At 40.4% G+C, this 19,580-nt stretch overlaps 1 long non-coding RNA gene across 1 annotated transcript in view; it reads right to left on the bottom strand.

Moving 5' to 3' along the window:
- Positions 1-15,764, bottom strand: part of LOC146660167 (uncharacterized) — a 44,466-nt gene extending 28,702 nt beyond the window's left edge. The window contains exon 1 of the long non-coding RNA XR_014913500.1: positions 15,224-15,764. This is a non-coding gene — a long non-coding RNA (uncharacterized LOC146660167). The remainder of the gene's footprint in view (positions 1-15,223) is intronic.
- Positions 15,765-19,580: the final 3,816 nt, after the last annotated feature.

Raw genomic sequence — 19,580 nt, 5'->3', positions numbered from 1 at the left:
CACTACATTTTCACTGTGGGAGGGAAAAACAAACAAACTCACATTTCTTTTGTTTTTTAATGAATCAATCACTTTATTAATTGGGTGATTAAGTTAAAAATGTGCAGCAATTCGCTGGGCATGTCTGTAGGTCCCAGCTATGATCATCGTATATGAAAGGCAGCTGCTGCATTTGTCACAGAGAGGCTGGGTCTAACCTCCACTGTCACCAAAGTCAAACACTAAGCTTTCCAAGGTGCTTTAGAAGGTGGAGTGGAACAAAGGGCCCCTCACCACAACCACTACCCAAAGCACTATTTAATTAGGTGTGCAGCAACAAATCCTCCCTATTCAGTGGCTGGACACTTGTGGTATTGGAGTGTAGTGTATCGGTGGTGAAAGCCCCATAACACTAGAGGAGTGTCCCCTCCCTCACAAAGACACACACTAATTCACTAATGCCTGTGTGTTAACAAGCCCATCGTCTGCTCCTCTAACTCTTTGTCTCTGAATGGGTGCTAATGGAGAGACAAAACAGCACGCACACACACTGAGGCCCTCCTTCAACACATTGCTCTTTTAACAGACAGAGGCTGGACCTTGGTGTTAAAGCGGACATGCCATGCTTCAGCAGGCAAAATATTTAACTCTGCCTAAATTTAACCATAAACTCGGAAAACAGAACAAAACAGCCACCAGGGAGAAAGCGAAGATAATCTAGCAGATGAAATGCACAGCAGCAGAACAAATACTTTCATGAAGGAAATTTAATAGCAAAAAAAGTTTAATTTCAGGTTAAATATTAAGCACAAAATTTTTTTAAATAAATGTTATTAATTTATCTTAAAATAGGTGCTGAATACTTGTGAAAAAATCTTTTAATATCCTAATAAAACCGAGTAAGAACAATGAATCGGTTCTTTCTACTTTATCTACTTGATTTTATTTTTTTAAATGTCTATGTTATTGAAATAAGCCTAATTGCAGTTATCATATTTTAAAAACATTATTTTAAAAAAGAGAGAGACGATGCATTACTAAATGAATTAAAACTCTACAGCCACGCTTTCAGGGACTGTCTAGTTTGATAAAAGACAAAGTAACTCAGACCAGGGTTGAATATGGGTGGTGGGCTCTAATTCTTGAGCACAAAACCAGCATATCCACCGAGACAAATCTTGTTTGATGGATTCCTGCTGCTAGATCCAACTGCAATAGTTCGGTCTGGGAGGCCCATTGTACCAGACGTGCCCGGGAAGGAAACACACTCAAAATTTATTAGAAACGGGACTCCTCACATACAATATTAATTCACAGACAGCGTAGAAAAAGCATATTACCTTAATCCAACCGATGCCTGTGCATTTTCTCAGGGTTACAGTATTACATAACACAAAACCACAAAAACCTTAAAGCTAAAATTTTCTTTTCTTTTTTTAATGTGAAATATTTTATATTTCACATGGAAAATTATATTTGTGTTTTAACTGCAGCAACTCTAACTCTGCATTTATGTAAACAGACATCTATTTGTCCTGTTTAATTGTAAGATGTAGGGAAATATTGTAATAAAATATTTTAAGCATCTTTCATTGGCCCAAAACTAAATGGAAGCATAAAGTCAAACTTCCTTAATAATGCTAAAGGAGGCCCATCATCATGACATCCGTTTTGCTGGGAAAAAGAGGGTGAGTGAGGATTTAATAAAAAAGAAAAAAAAAAGGATTTGCGAGAAAGGAAGAAAAAAAAAGACGAGCGTATTGCGACACTAACGTCTCCCTGGGATCTGGCGTGGCTGTCTGTATATGTGCAACACAGAGACAGTGACAGAGAATGAGACAGCGTTCTGTCTTCCTAAGTGCTCGAGTGTAACTAATTGTATGAGTACAATTATGAGCATCTGCTTTTTCATCTTTGGTGGAAGCGCGCGTGTGTGGACGAACACGTGTGCGTCGCAGCTGAAAATGTGCTCGGCTCTGCGGTCTTAGAGCAGAGGCTGGGCAGTGCCTTTAAGGCAGCGCTGGGTCAGTCCAAACACACTGGCAGCTATTCATGGCCCAATCAAATTGATGTGAGATTCTGTCCCTCATCTGCCCCTTATTTCCATATGAATGCAGAATATGCTAAAGCAAAAAAAAAGAAAAGAAAAGAGAAATCTACAAGATCCTTGTCCCATGGAGCCACTGCAGGGAAAACAGATTTGCAGGGAGAACTCTACATGCTCCTTTACTGCAGATAACAGGAATCGTGGCATCATAAGCACTTTTAGACAGAACAATAAAAAAGAAAAAACTCCTTTCACACACGCATAAATGCTCTCCTCACACACATTTCAACAAAGCCAAGGTCAATGCTGCAGTCTGTCCTAGCAGCTTATGAATCGAAAACACACACATATTCAGAGATGGTCTATCGCGAATGGACGCAAACACGTACACAGGCATAAGAACAGATCCACGGAGGCTCCATCCCAGCCCCTCTGTGTTAAAGGCTTCAGCCAGACAAAGGGTTTGTCGTCAAAGACAAACAGAGGGAAGCATGGAAACGGCAATGAACGTGATGTGGAGACGGATGCCTCGGCGCGAAGCCACATTTGACAAACGGCAGTGGCTTAAAAAGAAAAAGAGGAAAAAATGTGCAGATGTGCATACCCTGGATGTCCCGTGTTCCCTCTCTGCTACCTGGCAGGCACAGGTAAAGGCAGCTGTGTGAAGAGAACGCCATCACGTGTTTGTACGTATGTTTCAGACAGACGTCGGTCTCCTAACACACACCAGACAATGTCACACACTCCTATTGTTCCACTCCACCGCTTGGCCCGAGACAAACCCCAGTCCTGTCTAGCTGTTTAAAGGTGGGCTCAAGCTCAAAGCGAGGAGGCCATCTATTACCAGGAGGGATGAGGGGAGGGGAGTCAGAGACCCCCAAATAGAAGGTGGGGTGGGGTGTGTGTGTGTGTGGGAGTGGGGGTGTCTCAGTTGGCAAGGTTCTTAACTGCAGATGAGCACAGGAGCTCAAAACCTGCCACCTCATTCTGACGAGCAGACGATGGAGTGCCGCATGCAGCAGTCGGTCTGAAAAAGCTGTTTTTGCCTGAAAAAATCCAAAAATATAGAAAATCTGAACTTTCTCTGGGAGTTGGCTGCTGAGTCAGGGAATGAAGATGAAGCGAACAGACTAAACCAGAAATTTAACATCATCAGAATAAATGTCACAAAGCCTTTCAGACACATTTCTTGAGGTAAAATGCCTAATAGTGCAGAAAATTAAAGTAATCCTCACAACATTTAGGGCAATTTAGAAGATATTACAGGGTTTGTCCAGGCTCAGAAATGGGCCTTTGGGGCGCGAGTACAAATATACTAACAAACATATATGACTGGGGCAATGAGCTGTGTTGGCTCACTTATTTATAAGGCAATGCATTTCCTGTTATTTCTGGATATATAAAACAAAAATATATTTGTTAAGTAAATAAAAATACGCACACAAAAAAATACTAGTACTTTAACTCTGGTTTTCCTTTGCAGGAAGGCCGTGGTTTTTCTTTTTTGTTTTTCTAAAACAAAAATACAACCATTTATATGACAGAATAATAAACACCTAACATGTGCAGTATATTTGGCTTTATTCTTTAATTTAACTACAATTCCAATTGAAAAGATTTGATTTTATCTTTATGTTGTCATTTTTTATTTCAAGCATTAATGCAGCAAAAGTGCTATTTTTAAAGAAGATGTTTCTGTCTAATCATATTTTTGTAAGTTTAGGGAAAATATTTACGTAAATGTGAAAGAAAAGAAGGTTTGCCCATGCTGCTGTTTTGGAGTTGGCTCATTGTTCTGGCAATGTGAAAACGCTCAGCTGTATGATGTTTCAAGCGAACATGGCAAGGTTTAGAAAATAGGCTTTGTTTATGCGTGACATTACAGCAGTGATTTCTTTTCCATGCACACATCAGTCCGGTCTGGTTACCATCAGCCCAGCATCAGCCACCTGTGCTCAGGCTCTCCTGTATTTACGTTGTGATAATCACAAAGCGGGATCTCGACCAGATTGTGTGTTTTATCTACAAAGAGTGCCTCCTCGCTCTGGGTCGCAAAGCGTCACAGGACACTCGAACAGATTAAAAACACGGACTGTTGGTACAAGATTTCGAATCATCGTGTCAAAGCAGAATCAGAGGAAAAAGCAGAAACCAGAGTTTTTGGAGCAGGCAGGAACTTTCTGGCAGCGTCCCACAGGGCTGTTCTGCTCTCGACTAAGTCATAGTGTGCGACTCTCTCCAGCAGCTCTGCCAGCTACACAAACAGTGAGAGAGAGCATGACATCACCCCTCTATCATCCACAAGACACACTCAAGGCTCACAGTTCAGCAGGTTCAAATGCTCGATGCAGATGGAAGCAAAGAGGTCCTTCATATTATAGCCTGCCTTTTTAAAAGTCACCCTCTGCCTCCCCACTGTAAGGTCTGGCCTGCTTGATGGGTCCATTATACTTGCCAGTAACAGTAACATTGCTGCTGCAGCGCCGTACCATTTATACCAGCTCTGAGGGCACGAGTACTCACTGCAGTGTTCACCTGAACGATAAGCGTTTCCACTCAGACAAAGCTCCACATTATAGGAAGAGAAGAAGTCAAAGCCTCATCGTTTCAAACTGTGGCATCATCATCTGCCTCTGTATGGTCTGTGAATCTCTGAGCTTCATTAAACCAGCAGCAAAAACTGACACAACCGTACACTCGTGTGTTCACTCTGGTGGTGTTGGCAGGTTAAGAGGTTCACGGCTGAAACGACAACAAAGTGTGGCTTGCGACGGCAAGGGTGATGTCACTTTTGGCATGCTGCACCATTCCCAAGGGTGAGAACGGCAGGTACAGCGGACCCTAACACACAATGGAAGTCATTAGAAAGGGGCTACGTTACACTTTAGTTTGAAGCGATTCCTGTGCCCGTCTCTGCTTTCCCCTGCTAAAAGTCACTAAACTGTTGACGCACACCAGTTTGATCGTTTTAAATCAACGCTGGCAGTGCATCTAAAGGGAATCTCTCTGGGCCATAAGATTCAGCAAGTACTTGGAAGGTGTTACCTACTCTGTGGGCCCACTGCAGCAAGCACGAGCAACCTCAGCACCAATAAACACAGACACAAATCTTCCTTCCCCCCTGGGCAGCTCAGGCTAGAGCCATCAATTCCCACACGTGGTCACCACGTCTCCATTCAAACACATTTCATTAGACTCGCATCGCACTCTGCAGCAGGTAGCATGTGGCAATGATTTCAGACTTTGTCTGCTTTTAATAAACTGACCCCGAATGATGACTCGAACCAGTGTAGTGTTTGTTTTTGTAATGGTTGACTCTTAAAACGGGCTGCCATTATCACAATGTAAAACTGTCATGACCCTACAGTACATTTTTGTAATTTACCTGTAACATGTAAAACATCAGCTTCTCACAAGGAAAGTACGAGCTCGTCTAAGAAGATGGAAGAAGATTAAAAAAAAGAAAAACAAAGTAGTCCACCGTGTGGCCCACAATCTATTCATTGCTCCTGTTTAATGTCTTTTGGATGCATAATCCTTTCAGTTTCAATTGCAAATTTAACAGTCCCCAAGGCCCAAGCACCAGACTGGTCAATACAAAACCAGACAACTAATTACCGAGCACACCGTGCTCTCCTATATCCCCTCCTCCTTTCTTCCTCCATTTTTCTCTCCCCAGTTTCTCTCCCTCTCTGTCCAGCAGCTGTGGGGTTCATGTACACAAGAGCAGCAGTCAGGCAGTATTAGGTTTCCACTTCCCAGATCTCCCTTAAAAGCCTGTCCCATAATGGTCCTTCAGCCACACAAACACGAATAAGGTTTCAAAAAACAAAAAAAAGGAGAAGAAGCGCAATAAGTGAATATGGAGACATTTAGTTGAGCTTTTTGGCAAAAAGATTTCTGCTTTTCTTTTCTAGCTTTTCCCTCCATCAATTTTCTTCAGTGATTTTTCAGTGAAATCTTTTAAAATTTGTTAACGACAGGTTAATTGCTTTGATCGCACTGTTTCCTTATGGTTGAACACCCCAATAGTAAATTAAATGTTTAGTGAGAAACAAAGACATAAATGTTCATAATGTCCAGCAGTTAAGCAGTAGCTTTAACAGCGTGTAATTACCACGTAATTGACACTCTGTTTTCAAGCAATAAATTAGAGTGGAACGTGACAAGCTGCTTAGCTCATAAAAAATACTAAAAGCTGACCTACGTCTCAGCTCTAAAGTGATTAGCAAATATGGGAGTGTCTAAATAAATTAGTGATGTTAAAAAATCCTTTGGTGGTTATTTTAATGATAAATTATTTAAGTAAATTATTAATTCAAGCTAAATATACTGTATAGCCCAAATCTCTGAACAGCAGATTAGACAACAACTATACAAAGTCATACTAGAAAGGTAAAACCTAATGTTGTACTATATCCAAAGAAAACACAATTACAAAAACCTAGATGATAATTTGACACAATGAAACTGAAACACAATTTTGTTATTCTATATAAAAAAAGATAACTGATGCCAATTTTTATTAGAGGTGTAGCATGATTATAGATTGGCTCGCCTTAGAACACACGTGTATGGTGCAGAAACACTCAGCTGACCATATGACATACGGTGCTTGTGCTGTTTTTAGTGCAGATGAGAAAGAAGTTATCCTCTGCTTCCCATGAGTAAATATCCCGACTGTGACAATGATAACACGGTCATGATAGCACTCTCAGCGCTAACCCAGCCTCATGTTGTGCTGTGTTGTGACTGCTGTCCTTTGCTTTACGGCCTTCCTCTTTAAACAGACCCACTCTCGAGGCTTTGATCATGACCCGAACGCACACCAGCAGCTCAGCGCTGCCCCTAATTTGCTGATGGGTTTAAAAAGTCCCTCAGTTAAGATCACTTCCCTTAGATAATGGGAAGAGCTGCCCCCCCTGTGACCTAAGCGGAGTGTCCTTTGTCTCACTCCTAATGTTTGCCTTAGCCCATTGTGTCTGCATTATCCAACACCTCCACCCCTCCTTGTACCACAGCTTTGACGCGACAACCCTGCTGCACCACAAAGAGGAAACGCTAAATGTATGGAAACCATTTCCCAGGGAGCCCCCTGAGCTCTATATGGACTCCCCTCCCCCAACAACCCCCCCACAGCACTTATATGCGTGCCCGCCATAGAGAGCGCGGTGGTTAAAGAAGCCAAGCTGTTTAAAATAGTGCAGAGTCGAGGGGCTGGAAACACTAGACCTGACATATGCGCACACGCACATAAACACACGCAGACACACGTACGATGCCACAAAGAAGTCCCGCGACCCTTTGTCTGCACAGAAGAACGAACTCCTGTTGGCTCAAAGACAAGCAGACAAATTGCCAATGATCCTTTGACCCAGGAAATGGGCAACTGTCCAGAATAAAATTGCTGAAACACTAAATAAGATAATAAATATGTAAATTGGATTAGTGAAAGTACAAAGATGAGCACTTTTTCAAATAAGGTGTTCAAATAGCAAAACTGCAGAAGCAGTCTGGTGTGAGCACCTCACAGTAAGCACTGGGATGCTGTTTAATCAGCGTCCTAGACGCGGTCACTCCAACAACCGCCTTCTGGTATACAGTAGAAACACAATGTTTGACTTGTGCTCTTTTATTTCCCTCCTTACATTTGTGCAGCAAAGGACAGAAAATATCAAATGGGCAAAAACAAATGAAGAAAAAAAAACATCGTATCAATAACTAAAACCTTTTAATGGCAGGTATAAAGTGAGCTGGAGGTGAAAGGAATGTAAAATAATCTTGCATCTTTATATCCGTCTTTCTTTTGTTCTTCCTTTCTGCTAAGTAGCACAAAGGACAGCTGGGTAAGAAATGGATCACTGGTAAAGAGACACAGCCTCCATCACAGACATGACATCACCCCCTTTATAAACAACCCTTTGGGGGCCATTTGTGCCAGAATCCAATGCTGCATGTGTGCTCATGTGTATGTGTGTATCTACTCTTGCTTTGCTTTTTAGATAATATTTTTTTCACATCACTTTAAGTTCAAAGACCGACATGTTGTTCTACTTTTCTTCTTCATGTGGTAATAATAGGTTGAAGTGAAAACTGTAGCCATGGGTATTAATTTATCACAGCGAACAATCCCAAACACTAAACATCTGTGTTATTTTCCATTGGCAATGCTCAAGACTTCGCTCAGGTCATTAATAATTCAATAATGAGTGACTTATGACGCATATCATCTGTCATCATTATTGTAGTGTTGAATGACACTTAGCATCCTCCTGCACTTCGTGCTATTTGTCAAAGTAAGTCATGCTAATCGCCCATAAAGTCATGACTTTCTTTTACCATATAAGTAAAGAGTAAACAACCCCTATGACTTTCCTCAAATACTAAAAAAATATCCAATGACAAATTATTGCACTTAAAAATGAAATCTCTGTCCTAAGAATACGTCCTAACATGTGAACTAACAGTTTAATGGTGCATCATCCTCGTGGAGGGCTACATGTGCATTGTGTACTAAAGGAGAGGGAGTGTCAACTCTGTAAAACAAACAGACTTGTCAAACTGGCATGCATAAATAAGTAAACCTGCATCTCAGAGTTTGGGCACATGCTAAAGGACGGGAGAGTTTTACTACATCCAGCAGGTGACCTTTTTAAGAAACATAATGTGATGTTTGTAACATTAGCCAATCAGAGAAGCAGATTCCCACCTTGGACAGAAACTATGGTGCTAATAGAATAGAACAGAATGCAATAGAATCCGTTCATTTATCATTGAATGGGTGTACTAACAGTTGCACGCTCAAAAGCTTCTGCTGGTGCATGAAAGAGTTTGCCAGTCATTTTAAAAGTTTGGCTTTAACGGTGGTTCCACCCCAGTTTGCAATTGTGCTCATATGGATGATCGTGTTTTTTGGACAGTGTTATTGGGATGAGGCACGAGCCACCAGCTCGATTAAGAAACTGAAGATGTCTTTCTGTGGAAGTCACGATTGCACCAATCATATCAGTAAACACTGAGACGATTTGCTGGTAGTGTTTTGCCATCTTTACAGTCTGGCCAGTAGACCACATGGTCCTCTCTGCTGGGACTCACAGATGGAATATTTGGATCCCCGACCCAAAAAACTGGATCATGTATCAATAAAGGCATCCTAACCTGTTCTTTGCTTATTACGTGAGTAACAGTTAGATGGAAAGCTAAAGTAGAATGGTAAAATCTAGAGCAGGGCGATATGACCAAAAATATTTATCATGGTATACATTTGAAAATTTGCGATAACGATATAACTGACGATATAATTGACACTAGACAAAATACTTTACAACTCCACAACTTTATTAGTGCAAAAAAAAAACATCAATGTATTTTCACTTAAACAAGCAGCTGTTTTTTCTGTGCATTAAAGTTATATAAAAATTTAACAGTGCAAATGCAAATTCCTCGCTGATAGTTTAACCAAAAGGCATTTCCAGTGGAAATTGGCCGACATATCCTCAGCATAACCATGTATAATATCCACACAACTTAAAAAGAGGTTATACACACACAATACGGTAACATTATGTTGAAGCGCAGTACGTATCACTCCGCGAGGCTCCGCCTACGACAGCCGTAATGCTCCGACAATCCATCAAGCGGTGCGGCTTCATAGCTTAGCAAAGTCGCACTGAAACATTTGACAGATTTTCGAGCGCCGTGTACATAAAATCGTTTCGAGGTCAGTAAACACAACCAGAGTTCATACATAAGGCACACGGGATTATAAGGGGCTCTGTCGACTTTCAGAAAAATCAAAGGATTGATTTTAAGTGTGCCGTATTTTCCAAAAAACACGGTAATAGCGACGGCCCGCTAGCATGCGCTACCAAAAATAGTGCTTTGTTGTGTATCTGACGGACGAAAGCTAAACCAGTTCCACACCAGTGAAGCTGCAGCATTTTTTACAAACCAGTTCTGGTTCATCCGTTTCATTCAACGATCCACTTTCGCTCTTATATTCTCCGTCGCCGCCATGCTTTTTCCGCCATGTGCGTATGAAAACAAAAGCACTGCGCATGTGCGTTTTACCCATATTCTATCGTGATATTTCATTTTCTTATCATTGCCCAACATTATACCGGTACCGTGAACGGTATGATATGGCCCAGCCCTAGTAAAATCTCTTTGAAACGCTGCAGTAGTTTGGAGCCATTTCATGCTCCTTTTTTTCTATGTTTGAAAAAGTTTTTTATTTAACTGCAAACTTTGGTCAAGACAGTTGACACAACCGAACAGGCTTCTCTCTCTCTCATTAACTTTCAGGGAGAGACAGCAATTACGAACAGAAGCTAGAAGGTCTTTGGTTCATTTTAACACTTGCAGGGAAGATTTTATTCCACTTAAAATAACAGAAAGTGTTGTTGTCAACTCAGTTAATATTAGTTCACTTCACCATGGAATGGATGGCAACCTGTCAAGGGTGTACCCCGCCACTCAGCCAGTGACAGCTGGAATAGGCCCCAACCCTCCTGTGCCCCTGAACTGGATAAGTGGTTAAGAAAATAAATGAATGGATGGATGTCAGCTCCACGCCCGATGTGTGTGTGTGTGTGTGTGTGTGTGTGTGTGTGTGTGTGTGTGTGTGTGTGTGTGTGTGTGTGTGTGTGTGTGTGTGTGAGAGAGAGAGAGAGAGTGTGAGAGACAAAAAAGGAAAATAGTATAACTACAAGAGACTCTCACTTTGAGCTGAAATGTGATAAATGCAATGATTTTTATGTTGTAATTACTTTTTAATTATTCCTGTTTTCACTTACTAATTTACTAGCAAATACAAATCCAGTAAGTTTTTATTCTTGGATATAAATTGTGACATATCAGATGATAAAGTTATAAAAGCAATAATTTTGAATTATTCAGAGTCTCAAAATGAAGAAAACTACTATTAAATGCTTGCATCAGGAAATTGCCTAAGCCCAGATATCAGTATCATAACAGAAACGCTGGATTGGGCCTATTTTTGCAGTCGAATCGAGGCCAGTGTCACTAAGGTCTGCATTCAATTTGTATCTTGCTTTTATTTTGAAAGTTCTGATCAGAAGTGCTGTTTTTGGGACTCCTTTGTTGCTCGCTGCTATTCTTCATCTGTCATACTGTCTCTGGTTTACAATAAACTCTAATTAATGATCCAAGGAGTCATAACCAATCATGCTTTTGTCTACATCACACAGAGAAGGGAATGTCATTTAATGACGCAAACTTTATGACTTTAAAGCAGATATGCCAAGTTAAGATTGTTCACAATACATGATCGTCACATTGCTCAGGCCTAAGAAGCACCTGTAAAGCTCCTCTCTTCTCGGCCTTCGGGGATACGAACTCCTGCTCTATGAACAGCTGCATTGTTGGAGGAGTTATTTTGATCATATTTCTTCCTGGAACAGCATGAATTAACTGTACGCCACACTGTGTGCCTACATTAGTCAGCAAAATTCAACTAGAAACTGTCTCCTAGTTAGCCATTCTCAAAAACAAACAAACAAAGCAATGACGACTAAAAACTTCTTACTGTCCACACTTGCAACAGCACGAGCCTCCCTGAATTCAGCCTGGTGATATCCAGGCTTTGTTACAACAATTCATGTGTCAGAGGTAAAAACTGGAGCAGCCTGCTTGGTAAACAGAGACAAACAGGGCTTCCACTCACTGGTTTTACATGCACTCTAGTAATTTGATCATAACCCGAGTAAGACAATACTCACATTATTGGGACTGTCATACAAACATCTTAACAAAATTATCTTACTTGCATTAAGGCCGTAATCGGAGTAAGCAAAACTCGATTTACAGAAGTAATCGATTTTTAGATGAGCCTGACCACGTATAGAGCATATAGCACAGTATGTATACAGCTGCCACACGAGTCATAGAGTGAAGCACATGCAAGGTGGTGTGTTTGGAAAGAGAAGGAGCCAGGTGAGCAGCAGTGAGCAATAAAACACGGTTTTCAGGCAACATCACATAGATGATTACCAGCACACAGGTTCGCACAGGTTGCATTATGATGAGGTACAAACATATTTATCTGAAACATAAGGGAGACGTGGCATAGCTGAGATGAAGTCAGTGGGAAAATGCACAACAGCAAACAGGGTGGAAGACGTGGGTGGAAGGGCTTGTTTAAAGCTTTTAAACCCTTATAAGTAAGTGTTTGATCTAAGGATTCAACGAATGCAGTTCTTAATGAAAGTTCATTTAGCTAAATGCCCTCTGACAATTCAAGGTGGATGCTGAGTGGAAAGACTTAAGTTTTAGAAAGATTTTAGTATTTCATTTTTATTTCCTGTTTGTCTCTCATCTTATGGATTTTAACAAACAAACAACTTAGGAACGTCGCAGACAATTACCTTAAAACCCTTGAAAATCATAGTAAATAGTACAGTGTGGCACTAACAGGCTCTGAGAATGACTCAAACACTACTTGGCAGGAATACTCAAATGTAAATCATGCAACTTCTCTCCTGGTTGAGTGGCAGAAAAGGAAACCACCTCCTATTTCCTGAACCAGTCGGATCCCGCCTGCGTTCTGGGTTTCTGTTTTCATCCTGAATGACACCTCTGTCAGTCACATGACAGTGGAAGCCTAACAGCTAATAAATCACTGCTCCTAACTGAGCTTTTCCTTTTCACTGCCTGCGCACAAGAACCAGGCTAATTTATAACTAGAACAGGCTTGCAGGAGAGGCTAAAATTGGCCCGGGGAGGTCAGGGAGGTTATCTGACGACATGTCGTTACTTGGCTTAAAAAACAGCAGTGGAGATTGCCAGCAGACATACTACTGGAAAACATACACAAATGCATCCCAGAGAGGAGTAGAGAGGGTTTCCGATTAGACGATGAACTGCACCGTACCAACTGATTAATAGTCATAGAAGACAACTGCAGTCTTCTTCACTAGCACTGAATTCTGGGAGCTGAGAAACTCAAGTAAAGTTTTTTGTCATTTTTACAAATCAGATTTTTACTTTATTATTTAATAAGTGCATTTTATAATTTGTAAAAAAAGAAAAAAAGTAATTTTAATCCAAAAATTCTGCCATTACCTCCTAAAAAGGGTCAAAAAATATTTCTGAGCACAGCTGGAATTTTTACATTATTTTAATATTTGTTCAAGCTAACACTGGGAGAGAAAAGCAAAAGCTGCAAGTGTGTAAAGAGCCATTCACCAAGAAGAAACCGATCGACAGCATCATCCTCAGTGCTGAGCAGTCACTTTAAGTTTCTATTTACTCTCATATTACGCTGCTGAAGCTGGAAATCCAACTTTCTGACAGACTTTTTTTCCAAGAAGATGTGCAGTTCTGTGCTCCTTCACAACACTATGACCCACATAATCAAAATAAAGAACCAGACCCTGCAGCACAGCTCGTGTGCATGCATAAAGGAGCTATGGTAGCAGCTAGGCTTCATCCTGCATACTATAAATTCAACTGTGTTCAGAGAACGCCATAAATAAATTAAAAGAGGCACATCTGAGGCTTTTAAAACGTGGCTCTAAAAACTACCTTTCACAGGAGAAATAAGCCCATTACAGCCAGTCGAGACACTCAATTCCCATGTTACTGAGATGTCTAATGAACAAAGGGAACGAGGGAGGCACAGAGTGAGGCGGTCAGAGAAACGGGTTCTGATTTCCTCAAAGAGTGAGGTCAAAAACCCCAAACTGCCAGTGAACCATCAAGGTGAGACACATAAATCACGGCTCTAAAGTTCAGTAGCTTCCTAAAATGAGTTTCTTGCTCAACTCAGCTAATTTCTCAAGACTCTCACAAACCACAGCTTTCTCTGTGCAAATGAGTGAAAAGGCTTACTTTATTAAACTGACACTTTACATAGTTTGTCAGACCCTTAAAGAATATTTGCACATCAAAAAAAATTAAAGTAAAATAAAATGTGAATTTTAAATGATGCTAGTGATATATTTCATGTAACTGATGATTTACATTCAGGAAACAAGAAGCTTTTTTTTAACTGCACCAACATTTGTGAGTTTAAATGAGCTACAACATTACTTAAAATAAATAGGTAACAATATTCTTTCTAAATTACAATTCAGAGGATTTTTTAATTCAAACTAAATCTTAAGTCCTATCATATATTATTATCAACTAATTATTGAGCAATAACATATCTCAAATATATAAATAATGTTAATTATTATAAATGTTGGTCCAGTGCTTCTCACATATGTGAAATGTGAGGTCCCCCTAACATTTCACACAATGGAGTTATTCGGGGGGCTCGCAGTAAAGTATTACTTTCCCTGTAACCTGCATTATTTATTCCTTCAACAGCACTACAACAAAAAATCTGAATTCCTCAAGCGCTTCATCAAAGGCCGATGAAATGTGGATCGAAGCTTAGCCCACCGTATCCACTGCAAACTTGGGAACTTCTCTTTCTCTCTCTCTATGATTTTGTATCAAAACATTTGCTCATTGTCTCATTTCTTTTCTCTTGTTCATCACTTCGTTCCTGTAAAAGCAGTGACGGTGTAAAATACACGAGACATGAACAGTTTTGTCGGTTGGTGAGGCTGACGGTGTCTCAAATACTGTGCGGTGTCTCACAACTGCACTCCACCCCATTTAAAAAACAAATTAAAAAATTCCAAACTCATAAAAAAGTGAAGCTACTGAGCAGCTGATAAATTGAATTAGCTAAAATAAATGGCCTCCACAGCAAGCCTCCTTGGAGTCGAGCACGGGTCCCTGGCTACAAACGGACACATGTTTCACAGAGGCGTAACTAAATGACTAGTAAAGTTTTCACAACCATTGTTCTGTCCGAGCCGTTCTCTTTGACCTCTTCAAAATCCCTTCCCCCAGTCAACTGCCCCCACCCCATCTCTCCACCTCGCCCCCCCTCCCACCAAATAAAATAAAAAAATGTTTTAAAAATCATTAAAAATCATTGGGACACAAATTCAAAGATCTAGCCTCTCCTGTCACCAAATTAATTTAAGACTGACAAGAAATATAAGGAAAATCAGGCTTATTTTGTTAATACTTGGGAACGGAGTTTAAAGTCCAACTAAAGAAGTTAAAGCAGGCAACAAATGAATCAATAGAGCCATGAAGAGTGCTCCTGAGATTTCAGGCAGATGGATTCTTCTTAGGGACAGAACTTGTCAAAAGTGCTAAGAGGAAAGCACTTACCACACAGATCCTGACGTCCGAGCCCAAGAACGAAAGCTTCCTATCTTGTCTGTCTCCAATCCACTTCCATTTTTCTGAGTTACTATATTGCAACCCCCACCCCACGGAGAGCCGGATAGCAGAGAGTGCGACAGAGAGAGGGAGAGAGTCAAACACACACACACACACACTGGGGTGGGTCGGTGGGGGGGCTTAGTCCTGGTGTGGAGATGGAGGGGACCATTGCAGCTGTGCACTTCGTCAGTATCTCCTCAAATCCAATCCTCTGCTCCATGTGTGTCTGCAGCACCGCGGAAAAAGGCAACGGAAACAAAGTGATCCTCTTACACACAGCCCAGAGAGAGAGAGAGAGAGGGAGAGAGACGAACAAGGCGAGGAGCAAGAAAGAGTGCGAGAAACATACGCGGGGAAGGGTAGGGAAAGAAAACAAGTGAGCTCGTTTGAAGGCCGAGGAAGCTCGAGTATAAGCAGGTTCAAGTTTTCAGCGTTTTCTTTTACTTTGCCACAGAATGCCGGCCGAGTGGGAGGGAACAAGTGAGAGCTTCTAGGAAGGCAAGGAAATAGTGCATAATACCTTCCAGCTTCCTTCAACCCCCCCTTCTCCCTCCCTCCCTCTCTCCCTCCCTCTGTCGCTTTTCTCTCCCTCTCTATCAGTCTTTCTTTCAGTCTCTCAGTCCAGTAATAACCCTGTCTGTGGCAACCCCCCTCCACTGGGTGCAGGAATGCAAAGCAAGAGTTTCAAGAGGCCCAGTTAGACAACCTCAGAGTCACTGCACCTTGACCCGCAGGTCAGACGCAGGGCGTGTGTATATATATATATATATATATATACACATACGTGTGTGTGTGTGTGTGTGTGTGTGTGTGTGTGTGTGTGTGTGTGTGTGTGTGTGTGTGTGTGTGTGTGTGTGCATGCGTGTGCACACGTTAAGGGGTGTGGAGCTTTTAGTTGTGTCTGTGTGTACCTAAATCTGTGGGGCAGCTTTACCTCACAAGATCATATAACCATACCTGGACAGCCACTTGACAGAGACAATACTGGTGGACACTTACACCACTGCCGCAATCAGGGTAACACTTACTGCTGCTACATGGCAACAATGACTGCCTTCACTCAGCAAGATTAATTGTATTAAATTGTTCTGGACCTTTCCAAATGACCAAATAACTCAAATTAAAACATCCACTCGTGGTGCTCTTCTGAATTAATCTGAAGAAGCTGCTGTTTCTGGACAGCCCACAGTGTTGGAGTGAAGCACATTCAATCACACAGGTTTACAAAGGAGTGTCAATTTGGGAATTTATTTACACGTGTATGTCATAATTTCATCATTTGCTGTTTAAAGTTCACTCCAAATAGCAAATATCACAAACAACACACACATGCAAAATGAAAAAAAAAACATTAATGGGATCCCTCTTTCTTTTTTTTTAGCAATTCAAAGATGACATGAGACACGGCTGGAGCTGAAGTTAGCTTTTGTTTTTTTACTTTCAGATTACTGGCAGTTAAACAGACACACACACTCTGGAGTGGACTTGGTTTTGCTTGGACAGTGTGCTGAAACAAGCGTTTAAATCCCGCCAATCAGGCAGGTTTGCATCATTTGAATGAGACAAGCTGGTACAGTCCTCCAGTCGGTGCCCAGTATTGTCGCTGTCCTGCATGTTTAAAACCTATTCTTCTAATTCATTCAAGTGTTCCTATTAATATGGGTCCATCCTGCCCCCTCCCAGTCTATTTGCCAATCCCTCAAACGAACACAGTTCCCATAGCTTATGAACAAAAAACACTGCATACAGAAAGTTTACCATTGTTTGTTTAAATCATTAATGCAAATATTATAGATTTACTTTTGTTTTGAAGACTTCCATCTCCGTATGGACACCTTTTATCAATAAAAAGTACTAAAAGTCTCCATGAGCTGTTTGCAATACAGCTGTTATAATGGATAGTTAACAAGGAAAGTTGTGAAAAGCCTCTCACATACACTCAAACACATCAGTGATGGAACAACAAACGCTAAAAAAAAGGATCGTATCACTTACCAGTTGACATTTCATATTTGTGCATCAGTCTCCATCAGCAGAATAGCACTGACTGGGTGATGAAAGGCATACTTTACTTTATGCATCCACTTATAAGACCCATCTGTGCTCATATCACAAAGTAAGGTTTAATGAGGTTACAGGACCCCACATAAAAGGAGACAGCTTGCTCAATTGGACACTTGAATGCTTACATAAAACCCAGGTTCCATATATTTGCATTTCTGAAGAAGCTTGCATAACCATGATTTTGTTTTCAGATGCAAATGATTTGGTACAATATATATATATATTTGTCAAGGTGCAGTGACTCTTTATATATATATATGTATATACAGATAGATAGATAGATAGATAGATAGATAGATAGATAGATAGATAGATAGATAGATAGATAGATAGATAGATAGATAGATAGATAGATAGATAGATAGATAGATAGATATACACATATATAACCCTAAAAAGATTTTAGCTTTGCTGCTAACAGAAAAATCACCAGGTAGAACAGGAAGACACATGTCACCCTGTCACCCTGTAAAACACTCACTGCCTTCACTAAGTGCAGGCCAGTTGTGCTAATGTGCAGTCGCTTCACAAAGAGGCAGAAAAAATCCTGTTAGCGTGTGTGATGATAAATATTTAGAGATCGTGAAAATAAACAGATATTATCGCACTATATTTGAGTCCATTTTAGTCCTCTCGGGGCGACAATGAAAGCAGAAGAAGGATTTTAAAAGATTTCTGTTAAAGCAAAGAAAGCTGCTTATTAGTAAATGATTCACAACGGAGACTTTGTGAGAGGGAGACGCAGCCCCTAAAAAAAACATTTTTAAATTCTAAATTTTTCATATTTGGAGAAAAAAAAGTTTTCATAAACTGTCTCTATGTGCATTAGGGCTGCCACGATTAGTCGACTATTAAAATAATTGTTTGTGGCAGCCCTGATGTGCATGCAGTTTTAATGTCTTGGTTACCACTGAAATCAAAGTACATTTAGTCAATATTCCAAATACACACTGGCTGGAAGCCTTCCAATATGGCTGACAAGTGAGCTAACTATTAAGGACCTAATACAGGTTTAGTAAACCAAGAATATTTTCTTGTGAAACTTTGTAAATTTTAAATTTATTTTTAATCATCATAATAAATATTGACCACTTTATTCATGATCATTATTTCTGGATCTTTACCCTACAATATGAAGCACCTTGAGGGTGATGTTGTTGTGATTTGGCACTATATGATGACCAAGCTAATTAACTCCTATCATCAGTGCTAGACCACAGTCATTTTTAAAACTGTGAGCACAAGGCAGAAGAATAAAAAAAAATGTGTTATTTATCACCATCTTCTGAGTAAAATGTAAAATACATTGTTACAAGTTACTGAATTTCTATGAAAAATGATATAAAATAATTTCTGTTTAACGCCTTTTCATGTGTTTTTGACCAGTGATGACTGTCTGGAAGATTCTGGTCTTTTGTCCAATTTGGTGGAACCACTTTGGGTTGTCTCTTGGACCTCATCCTGCCTTGACTTTCACTGCTTTCTCTGCATAATTTCATTCACAAACATCAGTAGTATTGTTCTGCTGACAGAATCATCATTCACCTAGAAACCAAACTGACAGCCGTGAGTCACGAACACTGAATGAATATCAAACAGAGCAAAGGTAGCCATCCTTTACACAGTAAACGGCTTTGGATTGTGCCATGTTACCTACAGATGTAAACTTCTTTGAAAATTATTTGTTGCCCCACAATTTTTCTTAATGGAAATTTAGAGCTGGAAACAGCTCTAAATGCTAACCACAATAAAGAAAGAATTAGGATAATTTGAACACAAACTTAAGGTAAGTCGTGTTTGACATAAGTACTAAAATTCCTATATGTGCCAAATAAAAGGATATTTAATATACTTGCCAGTAAATAATATGATTGGACGTTGGTTTAAATAGGTGACCATGGCTCAGGAGGTAGAGTAGATCATCTACTAATTGGAAGGTTGATGGTTTGATCCCTAGCTGCTCCAATCTGCATGCCAAAGTATCCTTATGCAAGATACTGAACGTGTGAAAGCACTTGTGTGATGCTACCAATGTTACCAATGTCCAGTTTCTTCATCCATCCATTTTCTTCTGCTTATCCAATTCACAGTTGCACGGGGATCAGAGCCTATTCCAGCAGTCACTGGGGTCAGTTTCTTCATATTGGAGTTAAAAATGAAAATAAAACAATTTTCTGCTGCTTTTGAATTTTCAGCCTCTTACTAAGTGCTGGTCGCTCTTCTCTCTGCTAGTCCTTTT

Source organism: Rhamphochromis longiceps, linkage group LG10 (assembly GCF_057381845.1).
Source record: "Rhamphochromis longiceps isolate RC_006_pf linkage group LG10, R_longiceps_female_GT1.1, whole genome shotgun sequence".
Taxonomy (NCBI): Eukaryota; Metazoa; Chordata; class Actinopteri; order Cichliformes; family Cichlidae; genus Rhamphochromis; species Rhamphochromis longiceps.
The sequence above is the reverse complement of the archived record's forward strand: the minus strand, read 5'-3'. Positions and strand labels throughout refer to the sequence as shown.